The 19882-nt window shown below is 42.9% G+C and overlaps 1 protein-coding gene across 6 annotated transcripts in view; it reads left to right on the top strand.

Annotated features, from left to right (window-relative positions):
• PDE7B (phosphodiesterase 7B) overlaps nt 1-19882 on the top strand; it is a 243017-nt gene that overhangs the window by 66286 nt on the left and 156849 nt on the right. The window lies entirely within an intron of this gene.

Raw genomic sequence — 19882 nt, 5'->3', positions numbered from 1 at the left:
AAGTTACAAACGCCCGAGTGTTCTTTACACTTCCCCGAGGAAGGCGGCCGGCGGTCCTGTTAATATTTCACCTCGGCGTTCATAGCTTGGAGAGCTGGCTGGCGGCGTGGGAGGGGGGGACAAGCGAGAGAAGAGAGCCCGGAGAAGAAAGTGAGGCAGCGCCTCTCAGGACTGGCCATCATCAAAGGGCAGTCTGTAGCCTTAACTTGGACGACTGTGGCAGCATTGAAATGACCTGCGTGTGCCGCAGGAACCCGAGCCATGGTTGCAAACAGAGCCCACATTGTTCCGGGCGCCCAGCGTGCATTTGGAAGAGCGACTCGCACGGAGAGACGCGTGTTTAAAATCTCGCCCCAGTAGCCAGTGGCGGACTTGTGTGTGCGCGCGCGTTTTAATTAAAAGATTGCAGGTATAACGTCTGCAAGAATTGAATAACGTGTGCGCGCGTTTGGGGGGGGGGAAATGCTTATTTTTTTAAAGGTACCTTGTTTTCAGACTCAAGTTGCTTCTGTAACCGAGGAGTGGGGAGTGGGGGGAGAACAGAAGCATTGCCGAGGTTCATCCTAAGAATGCGCTTTGAAGGCTTCCTTGGGGGAGAAACAGTTATCCGCGCTTGAATTCATAAGGACTAGTTTAGAAATGGCAAAATATTAGCTCCAAAATGCAGACTATTTGCTATGTGCTGTGAATGGACAATTGCTATTCTGCAGTGCCTGGTGAGAAAAACAAGGACTTTATGCACATGCATAACTGCAGCTCCTCCATTTCCTTTGCTCTATCTTCGATGGTGGCTGCAGGAACAAAGAAGCTGCTGTCATTAATGCTTTGCTTAATGACACATTTCACATGTTGTGCTGGGGACATTTCTGTTTTTCTGTCTTGGACCACCAGCCCACAAACCATTGAGATTAATGGAAATGTTGGCTAAAACTTATCACCTCCTATCTCTCAATATTATTATTTTTTTGCCACATTGGAAAACGATTTTCAACCCCGAATGTATTGTATTAGCCAGGTACAGAAATTCAAAACAGTTTTTCAGGCATAGTGCATATCTGTGGCTATTACATATAAAAAGTACATGTTCATCTTGGATGATTGCTTTGTACAGGTCTAAAATAATATAGAAAAACCAATGGGAGAAGGAAAGAATTCCAATTTTCTGAACTTTTGGAAGAAGTCTAGTGCCTGAGGTCCCAGCTTGCTAGAGTGTTCTCTCCCTGCAGGATAAATATCCCTTATGCAAGTCTAATGGTTGCATGTGACTAACTCTGAACTTAGAGAAGACTGTCAGTCAGATGAGAATTCTCCCTTATCATTCAGATCTCTGGATTACCTGAAGCCTTAGGCAACAAAACTTATTTCTTCTAAAGTCTTGTTGAAATTAATGGAACTTGAATATCTCACATTGGGAAGAAATTTCTGGAGAAACAGAGAATGGCATGGCTTCCTCTGATCTAACATAACCTCTAGTGGGATTTAGCTCATGACAGAATATCATCTCACTGTCTATTTCTTGGTCCACTCCAAGGGAAACCAAATGTCTGCAGAGAGAGGCAAATAAATATTGTCGTATCATGGGTGAAGGACAGATCACATTGCAGAGGACACAGAAAGACTTCAAAATGTAACATGTAAAGGTTTCCATGTAACATGTACGTAGTCCTTGTAACAAGTACTTTTAATTTTCCCCAGTTTATTTCCTTTCCTTTCATTCATGTAGGGAGGTTCTCATTTACTCCAATGCATGGAAGGTTCTCATTCATATGAAAGCTTCTTCTTCTTCAGTGCTGTCCTATGTCTTAATACTCTACTTTATGCACTTATATTTGCATGTTTGTTCAAAACATTGGGGGGAAACTCCGTAATCTGTACATTTGAGAGTATGGGAAATCCTTGACTTATGACCGTAACTGGGACCAGAATTTCCATTGCCAAGTAAGCGATTTGTTAAGTGAGTCACGCCCAGTATTACAATTTTTTTTTATCATGGTTGCTAAGCAAATCATTTCAGCTGTTAAATGAATCGTGGTCATTAAGCAAATCCATTTTCCCGCATTGACTTCGCATGTTGCAAGCCTGCTGGGAAGGTCACCAATGGTGATCACATGACTCGGATATTGCAACTGTTGTGAATACATGTTGGTTGCCAAGCACCTTAATTTTAATCATGTGACATTGGGGATGCTGTGATTGTCATAAGTGCGAGGACTGGTCATAAGTCATATTTTTCAGTGCTGTTGTAACTTCGAACAGTGGTTCGAATGATTGTAAGTCGAAAACTACCTTTAATAATTTTTAAAAGTTTATAGATGGCAATCAGACTTACTAATATACGTAAGTAATACAGCAACAGGAACAAAATTACGAAACAAAATTACACTTTACTGGGACCCCAAAGGTGCTTTTCTCAAGAGGCAACTGGACTTCCTTGTTTTTCTTTGAAGTCATTTCACTTCTCATCTCTTTCAACTCAGAGCTGAAGAAGCTTCTTGGTTGAGAAGTAAAATATCTTCAAAGAAAAAGAAGAAAGCCCAGTTGCCTCTTGAGAAAAGAACCTTTGGGATAACCAAGACCTGGATGACTGAGAATCTTTTCAGACACTTTAGTGGGACCTCAAAAGTTACCGTATATACTCGAGTATAAGCCGAGTTTTTCAGCACGTTTTTTGTGCTGAAAAGCGCCCCCTCGGCTTATACTCGAGTCTACGTCTCGATGTACTTCGGGAACCCCGCACAGGAGACGCCAAAGAGGCGGCGAGATCGTCCGGCGGGATTTGCCCAAGGCTGAGCAGTTCGCCGCGCGGACCTGAGCCAAGCCGGTCCCAGTCCAGCCGAACGGTGAAAGCGGAGCGGGTCCGCAGTAACTCCCGCCAGGCTGTGCCGCGAAGAAACCATTTAAAAGCCCCGCCAGGGCTTTCTTTCTTCTCCCTCCGTGCTTCAGAAGTTGGGCTTTTAAATGGTTTCTTCGTGGCACAGCCTGGCGGGAGTTACTGCGGACCCGCCGCTTTCCCCGTTCGGCTGGACCGGGACCGGCTTGGCTCGGGTCCGCAGTAACTCCCGCCAGGCTGTGCCACGAAGAAACCATTTAAAAGCCCAACTTCTGAAGCACGGAGGGAGAAGAAAGAAAGCCCTGGCGGGGCTTTTAAATGGTTTCTTCGCCGGACAGCCTGGCGGAGTTACTGACCCGACCCAAGCCGGCCCCGGCCCAGCCGAACGGTGAAAGCAGAGCGGCGCTCGGCATGTCGCCTCCACCGTTCGGCTGGACTGGGACCGGCTTGACTCAGGTCCCCGCGGCGGGGCGGGGGAGCCGACTTTGGCCCTTTAGCAAGGAAGAAGGTAGGAGGGAAGCGGAGCTGCCGGCTGTGGCGCTCCGCTCGGGGGCGCCGCCGCCGCCTGGAAGAGGGAGGTGACCTTCACGCTGGAGAGGGTGGGGATTGGGGGTTGAGGCGTGCAAGAGGAGCGAGCGTGGAGGAAGAGGAGGAGGCGACGGCCCGCCGACAGCGCTTCTAAGACCAGCCCACGCTCCGAAGAGGGAAAGGGAGCGAGTGGGTGGGTGGCTGGGACGAGACCCCCACCACAAACACACACACAGGCGGTCGGACGGCGCGGTTCCTTTCTCTACTCTCTCTCGCTCTGCGGCAAGGCGCTGGAAGGGGCGGAGAGCGAAACAGCAGCAGGAGCAGCCGCGCCGCCGCTTCCTCCTCCTCCTCCTCCTCCTTTCGAGGCAGGCTGCTTCCAAGTCTGGAAATCTGTTTTGGGAAGTGGTGGTGCAGCGCGGCAGTTCAGCCCTGTCGGCCGGGGGAAGGAGGCGGTGGATCGGATTCTCGCGCCACACCGAAGTCGGCTGGAAAGCTTGCTGCTTCTTCTTCTTTTTTGCTTCTCTCCCCCCACCCACTCTTTTCTGCTCTCTTGCAACGTTGCTGCAGCTCCTCGGCTCCTTTTCCCGGCGCCCCAGAAGGCTCGAGCCTCTGCTGCCGATTGAATACTAAAATAAAATAAAAGAGCGGAGAAGAACGGGGCGCCGCTTTTGGTGTCCACGTCCCTGTCGCCGCCCGGCAGGACGCGTTTAAAAAAAAGGGGTGGGGGAGTTGAAAAGAGGCTGCCTCTTCGGGTTACCTCAACATCCATTCCAGAGCCGCTAAAAGAGCGGCTGCTTGGCCCGCCCTGGTTGGGGAACGGGCACAAAAAAAGGGTCCCTGGTGACCCAGATTTCATCCTAGCCCCATTGACTGGCCCCTTTGACTCGATAGGATTTAGCTGACGGGATTGTTAAACAGCCGACCTTTCTTCTGGGGAGAGAAGTCACTCTAATAAATATTGGGAGGTGTTTTCAAGGAAACATAGGGGTCCACCTTCTGCCCACAAGAAATGTAGGGAAATGCCACCATTCCCAGCCTTCTGAGCACATCAGCTTATCCTGGCAGAGGATGAGGAAAGTCGCATTTCAAAGCCTTTGGAAATCACCAGCTTGGAAAAAGCTAAATTATGTAGGGCTATTCAGCTACAACTTCGTATTTAAGTTTTGTCTATTGAAGCGAGATAATGATAGCTAGGTAGGTAGCTAATTAGATAGATAGATAGATAGATAGATAGATAGATAGATAGAGAGATAGATAGATAGATAGATAGATAGATGAGAAAGAAAGCAGAACAAAAAGACAGAATAATAGAGTTGGAAGGACCTTGGAGGTCTTCTAGTCTAACCTGCTTACGCAGGAAACCTTATACCACTTCAAATGCTTATCCAATATCTTCTTAAAACTTCCAGTGTTAGAGCATTCACAACTTCTGGAGGCAAGTTGTTCCACTGGTTAATTGTTCTAACTGTCAGGAAATTTCTCCTTAGTTCTAGGTTGCTTCTCTCCTTGATTAGTTTCCACCCATGCTTCTTGTCCTGCCCTCAGGTGCTTTGGAGAATAGTTTGATTCCCCTTCTTTGTGGCAGCCCCTGAGATATTGGAATGTTCCTATCATGTCACCCCTAAACTAGACATACCCAGTTCACATGCCCGTGAGACGCCTTGCTTGCATGTCACACACACGCACGCTCGCTGGGAAAAAAAAGGATGGATGGATGGATGGAAGGAAGGAAGGAAGGATGGATTGATGGATGGAGGTGACTGCTTTGAAGCGCAACCCTTCTCCCGCAACTAAGGGGGGTCAATGTTTTCCCAATCCTAGGGTGTGGGAAACAGTCATTCTTTCTTCCCCTAGTCTCTCCCGAGATCGCACTGCAGCGCCCATCATCCCCAGCCGGCAATCTGAGCTCGTGCCATCGATGTGGTCCTTGAACTTCCCCTCCTTGTTTCTAACCCAGCCTAGGATGGCGGCGTGGAGGGTATGGTGGTGGTAAACGACCAGGAGAAAGCTTTCGCTCTTTTCGAGAGGTCCTCTTGGAAGGCTGCCTTGGAAAGGGAAAGTGGGAGGGGCAGAGATTTCTCCTCAAAGGTCCCCTTGGAAGGCTGGGTTGGAAAGGGAAAGTGGGAGGGGGCAGAGATTTCTTCCTCTCGGGTCCCCTTGGAAGGCTGGGTTGGAAAGGGAAAGTGGGGAGGGGGCAGAGATTTCTTCCTCGGGTCCTTCTAGAGTCCTTGAGAAACTGATATCATACAAGGTTAATAAATTATACTCCTCCTCCTCATTGATGAGTTTTTCATCCTGAAATTGATTGAAACATTGTACCATCATATGCTGCCATAGTATAGTGTTAACAACATCTGTAAAGATGATATATGAGCATGACACTAAGTTTTTTCTATATTTCCCCCTTTATTGAAAAACTTCCATCATGCTTCTTTCTGAAAACAAAGGTCATTATAATATACCTCATTATATATTTGATTTGATGATATTTCAGTTAATAAATACCATTTAAGGTGTTAAGCTTCTTTTCTTTTTCAGCAGCAAAGTGAATTACAACTTTAAAGAACTTTATTACTTTATATTCATTTATTTTAAGTATAGATTTTAGATTTTTAAACAAATATGTTTAGAGCTTTTATATCTTTCAAGTTATTCAAATTATCCCTCAGCAGGTATATAATGGCATCCAATTCCAATATCATGTTGGGGCTTTTGAGCAAGGGAGGAGGAGCGAGCACCGCCTTCGCTGGCATTCCGGGATTTCCCTTTGTTTAGAGCTGGGAATCCTCCTTCCCCCTTTTGCACTTTTATTGTTTTTCGTTCAAATAAATATTCATGTTATTTTACTTGGCTCTATCTTTATTTTTTACATTGACCAGTAGCTGCCTCATTTCCCACCCTCGGCTTATACTCGAGTCAATAGTTTTTCCCAGTTTTTTGTGGTAAAATTAGGTGCCTCGGCTTATATTCGGGTCGGCTTATACTCGAGTATATACGGTAATTTGTGTTTTGAAATACATTAGCCTATACCTGTCTGACCTAGGCTTCCTGAGTCCATAAAACAACCCCAAAAACCTGTTTTATTTTAACAGCTGTGAATTCTATTCATTCACAGGTGAGTCCCAAATAGTTGTAAAGAGTCCTTCAGGATCAAGCTGATAATCACCCACCTTTATCTCCCTTGACATGCGGCCATGGACCTAATTGGCAAAGCCACATGGAGTCCAGAATCAAACAGAGCTTCAGACTTTATAAACTGTGCAGAATTAACAACGTTGCTTCCTGCAAAGGCCCACATGCTTTTTAAGTCTTATGGGAGGGGCCAATCATCTCCCGAGTCCTCACTTTTGTTTTAACTGTTTTTGCCTTTTGGCAGCTCTGCACATGCGCACACTGGCTGAGGTCTGACCCTGGAGGCTCCGGAGGCAGCACATACCTCCCAGATGGCCCTTTCTCTGCCTCCGATGCAGAGCCCTCGTCCGAGCCTTCCCCAGACTCCAGGACTGGGCCATGTTCCTCCCCAACCTCCTCACTGTCCAACTCTGCTGCCAGCTCTGCAGGCCGCCTGTGGACCACAACAATACCCTGTGCTGTTATTCATTTCCTTATTTTTTAGATCCCTTTTTTTCCATTTGTATCTCAGGTAGACAAATGATAAAGACCTAATATGTCAGCCCCTACTTTGAAGTTGATGTCTCTGTCAATAACTTCTAACTAAAATAATTGTATCAAGCTAATGAAATAGGTAGCCCTTTTAGGCTTTTTCCCAAGTAGAGGTTTTTTTGGGGGGGTGATGGGCAGAATTAAATGGGTTAAGATGAAATAGGGAACAAAAATTGAGACTTCATAAAAAAGAAATTAGGTGGAACAAAAGCTATCAGATTGGGTTTTGATTTTCAAACTCTAGAACTCCCAAACTCATGATATATTCTGCTACAGCCATTAATGTTAACATCCTTATGCTGTGGTCCTTTTCTTCTCATTCTTTGATTCAACAGTTTTCAGCTCATGTTATTTGTGAAAAGAAAAAACAACAAACTTCCCCATAATAAATTTACCATGGCCTTAATGTATGCTCATGTTAAATATTAAATATGGTTTCTTGATCAGCAAATGTATAAAAGAGCACCAACAGAAGATTAATTAGTCATTCATGTATTTTACTGGAATTCATGTATTTTACTGGAATAAAAAGAAGCTACACTTACTCTTATAATCTGATCTTAATTGACAGTATCTCAGTGTAAGAGATGTTAAAGGTTATAAGAAGATGCCAAGTTATTGCTTTGGTTATCCATTAACCTTATTTTGTTTCTTTCTCATTTAAAGAGTATCTTCTTGTCTAGCTTTTTAAATGTCATTAGTCATTAGCTAGGTCACTGGTGACCCAAACTAATTCATCCTATTATTACTTGTTGAGGCATCCAGTTGATCGATCGATTGATTGATTGCGTGCCATCAAGTCATTGTCAACTTTTAATGACAACATACATAGGTTGACTCGGCCTTCTTTTCTTCTGAGGTCGATAAAATGAGGACTCAGATTGTTAGTGGCAATATGCTGATTCTGTAAACCGCTTAGAAATTGTAAAGCACTACAATGTAGTATATAAGTGTAAGTGATATTGCTATTTTATCCGTGATGATCTGCCTGTTACCTGGTCCTTCCAATCTTCCAGTACCTTTGTAACTGAGACTATCCATGTTGCTGCTAGATGTCTTCTTCTTCTCTTTCCTTTCACCTTTCCCAGCAGCTTCCTCCAGATAATCTTTGCATAATGCGTCCAAAGCAGGATAATTTGAGCCCGGTCATTTGTTCCTTCGGTGAAAAGTTTGATTTGATATCTGTTTCTTGGCTACCTATGGCATTCCAACACCAAAGTTCAAATCAATACTTTTCCCATCTTGCTTCTTGAAAGTCCAATTTTTGCTTCTATAGGGTGTCTCAGGGAACACCATGGCTTGCATAATTTTGATCTTATAGATATAGACCCATCATAGCATTTCAATGCTGAATATTGAAGGATCCAAGCAAAATCTTAAAATACTCAAATAAATATATATTTGTAGAGCTAGATTTAGTCTGGCTTAGACCTGTGATGGTGAACCTATGGCACGTGTGCCACAGGTGGCACGCATAACCATATCAGTAAGCAGGTGAGCTCACCTCCGGTGCACATGCGCGCACCAGCCAGCTGATTTTTGGGCCTTCTGGGCCCACCAGAAGTAGGGAAACAGGCTGTTTCCTGCCTCCAGAGGGCCTGGGTGGTGGTGGGGAAGGCCCGTTTTTCTCTCTTACCTGTCTCCAGAGCCTCTCTAGGAGTCTGAAGGGTGGGGGTGGAAAACTGCCTTTCCCATCCTTCTCCAGGCCCTCCGGAGGCCAGAAATGGCTCGTTTACCAACTTCCGGTTGGACAGGAAGTGATGCTTTTTGCTGTTCCCCAGCCTCCAGAGACTCCTAGAGAAGGTCTGGAGGCTGGGGATAGCAAAAAAGTCACTTTCTGTCCAACCGGAAGTTGGTAAACGGGTCGTTCCTGGCCTCCAGAGGGCCTGGGGAGGAAGGGATGAGAAAGGCAGTTTCCACACACCCGAGACTCCTAGAGAGGCTCTGGAGACAGGTAAGAGAGAAAAACGGGCCTACCGTGCCATCGTGTGTCGGGGGGAAGAGTTGCGTCCGCGGGGGTGGGGCGCATAGAATTATGGGTGTGGGCATGCATGCACGTGACACCCCCCCTCCCCCCCTCCTGGCACACGATGGCAAAAAGCTTAGCCATCACTAGCTTAGACCTTTATATTGGATTGGGTCATTTTCAGAGGCTCCCATTAGTTCTTCGAAAGGAAGTGGATAGATTCTAGGCAGTGGTGGGATTCAAATAATTTAACAACCTGTTCTCTGCCCTAATGATTTCTTCCAACAACCAGTTCACCAAACTGCTCAGAAAGTTAACAACCGGTTCTCCCGAAGTGGTGCAAACTAGATGAATCCCACCACTGATTCTAGCTCTACAAATGTATATTTATTTGTGTATTTGCTTTTTGACTAGGTAGTTGCAACCCCATCTAGTCATGCCTTCACAATCACCCCCTCTACAGCAGTGAGGCTGGTCTTCACGCAAAATTGGAAAAGTAAAGAGAGCCCCCTCCTGAAGAAGAGATAATAAATAAGATATTGACTTGCACAGAAATGGACAGGCTGACTCTAGAACTCAAAGACAAGGGTGAAACGGAGTATCATAAAATCTGGAATAAAATGTATCAATGGTTGGAGAGGAGGAGAAATGTTGGGATAAAGAAATATTAATAAGTCGAGAGTTGGAAAATTATTATGTTAGTATTATGTAATAGGTAGGAATTGTATTGGTATTGAAAATAATTTTCACAGACAAAGAAATTTATGTGTCTGAATTTTGATAGACTGTACATATTTATATATCGAATATGAATTGTATTTGTTGTAAGGTAAAACTTGATGGAAATGTTGGAACCAGAAAAGTCGGACCATGTCCAATGTTTTTAACTGTATATTTAATAAAAAAAACTTTAAAATAAAAAAACAATCACCCCCTCTACATACTAGGGGAAAAAAATAACAAATTGGAAGAAATGTCTTGATTCTTCCTTCTTTATGTTGGCTGTGATCATATGCGCTCTTTTGGGAGGAAAATGCTTCTTCCAGCTTCAATTAGGAAAAGGGGACAAATGAGTAAGATTTCTCAAATATTTATGAAAATAAGTCAATTTTTAAACTTTTTTTTTATTAAACTGAATAGAGCAGTACAATTCGAAAGTGTCAGGAAGGAAATAGCTTCTCTGCTCATCTCTATTGCTGGTAAAAAGAAAGTCCTGTTAGCTGTGTCTGGAAATACAGCTCTCCTTGTCTTGAAACAAAATCTAGTAGTTTATGCCTGCAGAGATTAAAGGGCCATTGTGGTTGTGTATTTTTCTCCCAGGAGGAACCCTTGTGTTGAACAATTCCCAGCAACCCTTGTCAGAATGGCCATTGGGAAAGGATACTGAGAGTTGTTATTCAGAAGACCACAGATTTCCCACCCTACTGTAAAAGAGAGCCAACAGAGAGTGAGCCTGTTTACTAAGACAGCAAGGACTGTTGAGCTGGAACCAGAAGTACAAGTTAAGAGCTGACAATGCACAGAGGTTTACAGGATCCATTTAAAAACTGGAAACCAGGCAGAAAACTTCAGCTTTTATTACTAGTTTTAATGCATTTTGATTTAGCATTGTAACAATGGCAATATTATTAGCAAAGAGGGTTTGAAGCAGTGGTGAAATGTAAAATTTGTTACTACCAGTTCTGTGGGTGTGGCTTGATGGGTGGGTAGGTAATGTGACTGGGTGGGATGGCCAACTTTTTTTTTTACTTTTAAAAGCATTTTTTCTACAACCTCTTCAGCTGAAGAGGTTGTAAAAATGCTTTTAAAAGGCTCTGATGATTCCAGCTGAGTTGCCTGATCGTCAGAGGTTTTTCTTTTCTTTTAAAAGCATTTTTTTGCCTTTAAAAGAAAAAAAAGCCTGTGATGATCAAGCAACTCAGCTGGGATCACCAGAGGAGCCTTTTAAAAGCATTTTTTCTACAACCTTTTCAGCCGAAAAGGTTGTAAAAAATGCTTTTAAAAGCCTCTGACGATCCCAGCTGACTACGCGATCATCAGAGACTTTTTTTATTTTTAAAAGCATTTTTTTGGCTGAAGAAAAAATGCTTTTAAAAGTTAAAAAAAAAACCTCTGATGATCTGGCGGCAAAGCTGGGCATGAGGGGGGCCAGGGATTTTTGCTACCAGTTCTCCGAACCACCTGCCACCATTGCTACTGGATCGGGCGATCCGGTCCAAACCGGGAGCATTTCACCCTGGTTTGAAGATGTTAACCTGATAAACAGAAGGATTTAGTATTAGATGAAGATCCCCCCCCCCCATATCTAAGGTAGAAAGTTTACCAATGCAAATGTTGAGTGAGTAAATGTGAAAAGTCAGAAAAGGCAAAAACAAGAATCTAGGGTAATCTTATATGCAAAAGACATTGTACTGAAGCATTTTCAAATGAAAATTGTTCAAAGTGGCATGCAAGAGAGAAAACAAGGTCAGTGCTATATAAGAAATAATAAAAGTGTCATTTGCAACGATCATTAATGTATTCCGGAAATTAAATTTTGCCAAACTGTTAATTCCGTTTCAGATGTATACCATAAAAGTACTAATCTCCTTTTTTTTAATTACTGAACTTTTAGAATGCATTTTGAAAGGAAGATTTCTGTAAAAACATGTCAAAATATTTTGGGGCTGAACTTTTATTACTTTTTAATTCATAATAGAGGTGGAAAGGGCCTTGGAGGTCTTCTAGTCCAACCCCCTGTTCAAGCAGGAGACCCTGTACCTGTAATGGCGAACTTATGGCACGTGTGCCACAGGTGGCATGTGGAGCCATATCTGTGGGCACGTAAGCGTTGCCCTAGCTCAGCTCCAACACGCATGCATGTGCCAGCCAGTTGATTTTCGGCTTTCTGGGCCCACCAGAAGTCAGGAAACGGGCTGTTTCCGGCCTCCGGAGAGACTCTGGGGGGGGTGGGGAAGGCCATTTTCGTCCTCCTCAGGCTCCAAAAAGCCTCTGGAGCCTGGGGAGGGTGAAAAACAGGCCTACTGGGCCCACCGTGCTATCACGTGCCAAAAGCGTGGGAAGGTCGTGCGCACATGCGTGGGGGGATGAGGCGCATTTAATTATGGGTGTGGGCACGCATGCGCTTGACCACCCCGTGCTCCCCCTGCTTTTGGCACGTGACGGCAAAATGGTTAGCCATTACTACCCTATGTCATTGCAGTTAGCTGGTTGTCCAGTATTTTCTTTAAAACCTCCAGTGATGAAGCACCTACAGCTTCTGAGGGCAAGCTGTTCCACTGGCACTGTTAAGAAGTTTCTTCTTAATTCCAGGTTGCTTCTCTCCTTGATTAGTATCTATTATTTCTTGTCTTGCCTTCTGGTGCTTTGGAAAATAAGTTGACCCTCTCTTCTTTGTGGCAGCCCCTCAAGTACTGGAATACTGCTATCATGTCACCCCTAGTCTTTTCTCCAGAGTGGCCATACCCAATTCCTGCAGTTGTTCTTCATATGTCTTTGTCTCCAGGACCTTAATCATCTTAGTTGATCTTCTTTGCACTTTTTCCCCAATGTTTCAACATTTTGTAATGTGGTGACCAAAACTGGATGCAATATTCCAGGTGTGGTCTTACTAAGGATTTATAGAGCGGTACTAAATACTTCACATGATTTTGATTCTGTGCTTCTGTTTATACAACCAAGGATTGTATTAACTTTTTTTGGCTACTGCTGCACACTGCTGGCTCATGTTTAAGTGATTGTTCACTAGGACTCCAACGTCCCATTCACAGGTTTTGAGCCAGATTTTGCCTAATCTGTACTTGTACCTTTAGTTTTTCCTGCCTAGGTGTAAAACCTTGTTTTTCTCCACATTAAATTTTATGTTGTTGGATAGAGTCCACTATTTAAATTTGTCAAGATCTTTTTGGATCCTGAGCTTGTTTTCTGGTATGTTGGCTATTTCTGCCAGCTTAGCGTCATCTGCAAATTTGGCGAGTTCCCCTTCTAAGTCTAAATTTTAGATTAACTACTTTATTTACCAGATTAGCAAATCTCAATTTTCTTCTGGAATAATTTCTGTGTTACTATGAAGCACACAGTAAGATACATCTAATCTTTGCATTATTGCAGTTTTTAGTCTTTTTAGCAGGGAATTATTTGCAGTCATTCTATCAGTCATCTGTAAAGGGCATTGCAGTAATAGTTATTATTTCCATTTTACAAGTGAAAATTAGTATAGGGAAATAGGAATTTGCCAGTCTAATTCAATGTACAGTGCATCATTCCACTACACCCTCTATATAGAATGCACTAGAAATATTTCAGAATGTCACATGTTACACGGTCCTATTTATATTTACTTAATGATATCCACTGAGCCTCAAGTTAGTTTGCATAGAACTATAGCCACCAGGTGCTAAATGTCTGTTTTGCTGGTTATTTACAAGATTTATTAACCAATTCTCTTCCAGATGAGCACAACTCTATGTTGAGAAGTTTGATGATTTAATGCATACTCATGGAAGCTGACATAATTGCAGAATTTTTATATAGGGTAATTGTCCTACCTACAGAACATTCTTCCAGAGGTTTGAAGAGAGTCACTTAGGAAAATTTGAGATGAACATCTTCAATGTTCTCCTAAGCAAGCCATGGTTTCCAGAAAGCTTTCTCTCTCTGTGTGTGAGGGGGGGGGACCAGGCAAAATGGTCCAGGTTTGTCCCTTTTGTACATGCCTCAATGTTGCATGCATGTGTAAAGGAGCGAGGCTTTGATTGCCATGCTGCAATTCTGGATGATTTTACATTATGTTTTTGGAATCATTTTGACAGGATGGTCATTCTTGGGAAAATTTGCTAATTCGCTCTTGTCTTAAATCTTCTCCATATTGAGGGCTATGTCTCTGGCTGTGGATTGATGAAACTGAGAAGCTTTAGAAAAGGATTTGTAACCATTTCCAGGGTATTAGCAATCAAAGAACCTTTTTTACAACTGAAATTAATGCTCAATTGTTGTGAAAACTTCCCTGGGATGAGGGAAACCAAAATCATTAAGATTTTATATACGATAGAGCTGATTCAAGTCATCTCTTAATGTTTTGTGAAATCTAATTTTATTCTTTCCTTTAGTTGAACTGATCCAACCAGCAGAAGGCAAGGGATGGTTGTATTTTTGCATTGGCATGGTGCATGTCGGATATCAGTAGGATCCACATAAGTTCTGATAACATTCAGGGGCCGAGGGATATGAAAACAAAAATTTGAAAGGATAGAAATACTTTTTCACCCAAGTGGATGTAAATACTCAGGAACCTTTTGGTTTCAAGGCCACCAAGCCCTGCACAAACAGTCTGCTAGTTTGTGGGAAGCACAGGAAGAAAAATCTGTGGGGTTGAGTCACCGTAGATATTAGAGGCACTTGCTCGTTCACAGAGGCAGTGGACAATCAGCTGTTTATTTAGCTCCATTCTTGTTTTCAATAAAGATTCTTATCTAGCTTAGCTGTGTCTCTGAGACTTACTTAAATCCTGGCCTCAGAGCCTAGATGAGCTTTGTAAAGTCTCAAGGTCTGAGATTTACTGCAAGTCTTGGTGATGGGAGCTGGACAGCTTGATTTCCCACTTCAACTCCCATTGCTATGGGAAGAGAGCCTAGAAATTAAGGATTAACACAATAGATACTAACCCTCAGAGAACTCTGCTGACTGTTGACAGAGGCCAGTGTTAAGCTCCAGTGTCAGAATTACTGGACAGACCAGCAAACTCAGATGATGAGCCAATTAGCCCAAACTATGACATGTAGGCATTCTTCCAGGAAGAACCAAGCTGATGGTGTTACTGCTTTAGTCAATGCAGTCTACCAGTGTTAAGTACCAACTTCCTTGCCAGATAAATATGATGGGAATCCAAATATATGTGTGTGTGTGTGTGTGTGTGTGTGTGTGTGTGTGTGTGTGTGTGTGTGTTTTCTGAGATTTTCGCGGGTATCTGTATGTAGGTCTTTGGTTATTTGGGTTTTCTCCCACGTAAAATTGGAAGTGTCTTGGCAATGTTTCGACGAAGTCTCATTCGTCATCTTCAGGCTTCAGCTTCGTGCTTCTCCCAGAACCTCACACACCTCAATAGCCTACACCCCAAAATACAGTTCACCATGGAAACAGAAGTTAACAACCAACTTCCCTTCCTAGATGTCTTAGTCTACAGGAAACCCAATGGCTCCCTAGGACACACCATCTACCAGAAGAAAACACACACAAACGGCTATCTGCATGCTCTCTCACACCACCACCCAGCACAGATCAACTCCGTAGCCAAGACACTCATCTCCAGAACAAAATGCTTAGCTGACGAACAACACCTAAAAACCGAACTGCATACTCTCACTAACGTACTAACATCCAATGGATTCCAGAGAAATACGATTACCAAACTAATCCAAAAAGAACCTCCCACTAAAATCCAAGACAGAGAACAAAAAAACGGCACAGCCCTACATTCTCTTTGAAGAATTATTGTAGGATAGGATATATTCCTGCAGAAGCCATTTGAGTAGGTGCTTAGAGCACTCAGTGCAAAACTCCTAAATTGAGTCACTCAGTGGTTAGAGATTAGGCATTGAATCTTCACCCAAACTGGTGTAACTGGGATAGGATGAGAGGCATAGTAATAAAAAGATATAGAAAACTGTGATCTGGAACCTTTCTCACATTTATATTAAAGTGCCTTCTTCCAGTACTTGAGGTAGCAGAAAAATATGATAGCACGGTCTGTACTGCCATCATCACTGTATTCTGTTTTGCCTCTATAGCAAGGCCTGGGAGAAGTGCTATTCTTACACTTACCTAGGACAAGTTAAAGAAAGCAATTTGTCAGATGTGAAAGATCAGGTCCACACATGAAGGTTCAATCAAACTGATTTATTGCCAAAAACCTATGCACAGAAATCTTTTTAGTCAGCACCTGCTTAGTTAGTGGTCAACAACACATCGGGTGGAGTTGGACTTAGTTCTCTTGTGGCTATGTAACAATTCTAGGCTGATCCCCAGTGGTGGAATACAGCTGATTCAAGTCGGTTTGGGTGAACCGGTTGATAAATTGCTGGCTGGCTCCACTCTGCCCTGCCCCACTCTTCCAGGAGTCCCCAAGTGCCCCATTTTTGCTCCCAGGAGGCTGCAGGGAGGCCTACTAGGCCCAAAATGGGATGTGGGGGTGGTGGTGTGCCCTCTCTCAGCCCATTTTTGCTCCCAGGGGTATGCAGGAGGCCTAGTTCTGCCTATCACACCCCCTGGCCATGCCCACCATGGCCACGCTCACCCAGCCAGTCATGAAGGCAGAGAACTGGTTGTTAAATTATTTGAATCCCATCACTGCTAATCCCCCTTTTCACTCCACTCCCAGCTTCTGCCATCCTTTCTCCTATACAATTGGTAGATTCGCCTGTGTGTCAGAAAGAAACACTGCCATTCTGTCAGGTGTTCTTCTGGATATATGCACTGTTCTTATATTGTGATAAGCATAGGGTGAGAAACAGTGCTGAGCAACTAGTAAGCTAAGGAGGTTAGCCATTACATTGACACACAAAATTTCATGGGGAAAGAATGAAAAGGGGTGGAGGCCTGGCAGGAAGAAGTTATTTTAAGGAGGCAGAGGAGGAGGAGGAGGAGGAGATAATTAATGTTTTTGATTAATTCTAAGACCAGATTCAGAAACAGCTACACACAACAGACTTCAGATAGATATACATAAACACTAGAGTACTTTGAAATTAGAAAAATTGTTAACTTAGAAACACTAGAATAACTAATAATATATATAACAAAATAACAAAAGAGGAGGTGGAGTTGCATTATATATAAAAAAATCACTACATCGCTACAGAAATAAAAAAAACCAAGGATGAAATCTAAGAAAAATTCCATGGAAAAAAATCCTAAAGAGATTGTATACTTAGACTTCAACAAGAAATTTGACAAAATAGACCAAGATTTATTTCTAGAAAACTAGAAACTAGAAAAATGTGGGATAGACGACATCACCACCAGATGGATTTGTAACTGGATGACAAACTGTATTCAATGAATCATCCTTAATGGTATTACATCTACAGGGAGGGAAGTAAGCAGTAGGGTACCACAAGGTTCCATCTTAGGCCCAGTACTCTTCAATATCTTCATAAGGGTACTGTGGAAATTGGCCATCCTTGACAGTATCTCTACTGTCATCCTTAAGGAGCCTGTAGGAGATTTGGATATTATCTTGCTTGGTACATATGCTTTTTATGTTATGCTTTTCAACCCGTTTGCTTGAGTTAATGATAAAGCTTAAAATTCCTTTATTTACTGAAGCGTTCATTGTCTTGGGATCCAAAAGAGCCAATTGCCTGGGCACCTAATCACTCTTCTGGCACTTGGCAAAAGACCATGACAGAAAGAGGCCTTGGTTAATTGCTCTTAAAGGACATGTCCCGGTACTGCTACCTTTGTCTCATCCCTGACTTGCCTGCACTTAATCCAGTTTAAAAGTAGTGTCCGTGCTCTACTCCCAACGTAAGTATTGCTGCGGATGCAATCTTCAGTGTGTTATTAATGTTACTGGTCATGATATATCTTAGCTTAGGACCCGGGTACTTACGAGACCGCCTGCTGTTACCGTATGCCTCCCATCGACCCGTACGCTCTCACAGAGAGGGCCTTCTCAGGGTGCCGTCCGCCAAACAATGTCGGCTGGCGGCTCCCAGGGGTATGCAGGAGGCCTAGTTCTGCCTATCACACCCCCTGGCCATGCCCACCATGGCCACACTCACCCAGCCAGTCATGAAGGCAGAGAACTGGTTGTTAAATTATTTGAATCCCATCACTGCTAATCCCCCTTTTCACTCCACTCCCAGCTTCTGCCATCCTTTCTCCTATACAATTGGTAGATTCGCCTGTGTGTCAGAAAGAAACACTGCCATTCTGTCAGGTGTTCTTCTGGATATATGCACTGTTCTTATATTGTGATAAGCATAGGGTGGGAAACAGTGCTGAGCAACTAGTAAGCTAAGGAGGTTAGCCATTACATTGACACACAAAATTTCATGGGGAAAGAATGAAAAGGGGTGGAGGCCTGGCAGGAAGAAGTTATTTTAAGGAGGCAGAGGAGGAGGAGGAGATAATTAATGCTTTTGATTAATTCTAAGACCAGATTCAGAAACAGCTACACACAACAGACTTCAGATAGATATACATAAACACTAGAGTACTTTGAAATTAGAAAAATTGTTAACTTAGAAACACTAGAATAACTAATAATATATATAACAAAATAACAAAAGAGGAGGTGGAGTTGCATTATATATAAAAAAATCACTACATCGCTACAGAAATAAAAAAAACCAAGGATGAAATCTAAGAAAAATTCCATGGAAAAAAATCCTAAAGAGATTGTATACTTAGACTTCAACAAGAAATTTGACAAAATAGACCAAGATTTATTTCTAGAAAACTAGAAACTAGAAAAATGTGGGATAGACGACATCACCACCAGATGGATTTGTAACTGGATGACAAACTGTATTCAATGAATCATCCTTAATGGTATTACATCTACAGGGAGGGAAGTAAGCAGTAGGGTACCACAAGGTTCCATCTTAGGCCCAGTACTCTTCAATATCTTCATAAGGCTACCGTGGAAATTGGCCATCCTTGACAGTATCTCTACTGTCATCCTTAAGGAGCCTGTAGGAGATTTGGATATTATCTTGCTTGGTACGTATGCTTTTTATGTTATGTTTTTCAACCCGTTTGCTTGAGTTAATAATAAAGCTTAAAATTCCTTTATTTACTGAAGCGTTCATTGTCTTGGGATCCAAAAGAGCCAATTGCCTGGGCACCTAATCACTCTTCTGGCACTTGGCAAAAGACCATGACAGAAAGAGGCCTTGGTTAATTGCTCTTAAAGGACACGTCCCGGTACTGCTACCTTTGTCTCATCCCTGACTTGCCTGCACTTAATCCAGTTTAAAAGTAGTGTCCGTGCTCTACTCCCAACGTAAGTATTGCTGCGGATGCAATCTTCAGTGTGTTATTAATGTTACTGGTCATGATATATTGAGGGTCTACTATCTGGCTATTTTAGGCTGCTGCAACATCACTCCTTTATCCTTCACTCACTCATTCAGCATTTCTCTCCATTTCCCTTTGGGCTTGGATCACTAGAGGTTTAGGCAGTATGTGGCCTCTTTATAAATTTAAACTTAGCACTTTTAAGTTTAGCAATAAAGACTAGCAGATGTATCCTTTTTTTAAAAAAAAGACTAATGTTCTCTTGAATATTTCTATGCTTGTTACTAGGAAAGCAGAGAACTTGACAAGGGAAATTGGCAAGAGCGATGGTGTCTAGGTCGGTGGGTGAAAGAATGCTGTTTCCAGACAACCTCATTTCCTCAAAAACTAGTTCTAATAAATTAGACATAGACATTTCCGAGGTTCTTCCTTTCCCCAGTTAAAATCTATCAGGGAACACATTTGGCTCTAAAGAGCAAAGAAGAAACTCAAAAATGTTCAAATGCAGAAGAACATACATGCACATACATAAGGATCATGCTTTCGTCATGATTTGTCCTATCATGCTGTCACACACACTCTTTTCTCCCTCTTTCTATGATCAGCCTTCAGTTCTTTTGCCCCTGAAATTTAACTTTCTCGTCCCTTGTGCATAACCAGAGCAAGGTTTGACAGATAACTAAACTTGCTGGTCTAGCCATCTGTCAAAACTCTCCCAGTCCCTAGACCCAGCCTCACCCCACAGTAAAGAAAACAGTTGGTAGATGGTTTGCATATTGGCTAATGAAGTTTGGCTGAAGGGCAAACAAAGCCAGGGTGATAGAAGACTTTGGATTCTGGGAAATGATAAGCCCCTCCAGCACACACAGCCA

The sequence above is a fragment of the Ahaetulla prasina genome, chromosome 1 (genome assembly GCF_028640845.1).
Source record: "Ahaetulla prasina isolate Xishuangbanna chromosome 1, ASM2864084v1, whole genome shotgun sequence".
Taxonomy (NCBI): Eukaryota; Metazoa; Chordata; class Lepidosauria; order Squamata; family Colubridae; genus Ahaetulla; species Ahaetulla prasina.
This window is presented reverse-complemented; position numbering and strand designations above follow the sequence as displayed.